We start from the raw sequence: 804 nt of genomic DNA, 5'->3' as shown, positions 1-804 counted from the left end.
GGGGGGGGATCACACGACTCCCCCAGCAAACACTGCTACAAATAATATCAAAACAAACGTTATGGCCACACGTAATTAGACAAAGTATAATTAAATCAACACGCATACAGAAGACGATAAGAGCCTGGATGAGCTCATGTCCACGATGAACATGAGCTCCAACAAGAGCAGCGGAAAAACAAACGTTCTGCGATCAGCGTTGACTCGAGTAACGCAACACGACAAAGTGACAATCAGACCGTCATAATCAACTAAGTGCTCCACACTGCACACTTCATTCACAAAGCTGAAGACGACTTCAGAAGTGACTTTGACCAAGTCATTTACGAACCTAACAAAGTCACGTAACATTTGGAATCCACTTTGCCAACAAACTTCGTAAAATGATGCCGTTATAATCAACAAAGTTGACTTGGTTAGATTGACTTCTTAGTGACTTTTGCAAGTCATTTATGAACTCGATGTTACGCAACTAAGTTGTGCGCTACTAGGTTGACTTTGAAAAAGACTTCGTATAATCAACAAAGTTGACTTCATTAGACTGACTTCAGCAATGTCAACTTCAACAAAGGCATTTACGAACTTGATCTTGCGCAACTAAATTGTGCGAAAACCACTTTGCCGTGAATCATGAATGTAACTTAGCTTGACTTCGCAAATTACTTCGTCAAAATCAACTTTGTTACATCGGCTTCATTATACGAATGCCGTCTATGTTGCAAGTTCACAACTTTGTTGCATAACTAAAAGTTGACTTCGTAAATAACTGCTATTGTCAACAAATCTGTTTGCGTCACTTTTCAA

This window comes from Sinocyclocheilus grahami, unplaced genomic scaffold, assembly GCF_001515645.1.
Source record: "Sinocyclocheilus grahami isolate Dianchi unplaced genomic scaffold, SAMN03320097.WGS_v1.1 scaffold2518.1, whole genome shotgun sequence".
In the NCBI taxonomy this organism is placed as follows: Eukaryota; Metazoa; Chordata; class Actinopteri; order Cypriniformes; family Cyprinidae; genus Sinocyclocheilus; species Sinocyclocheilus grahami.
The sequence above is the reverse complement of the archived record's forward strand: the minus strand, read 5'-3'. Positions refer to the sequence as shown.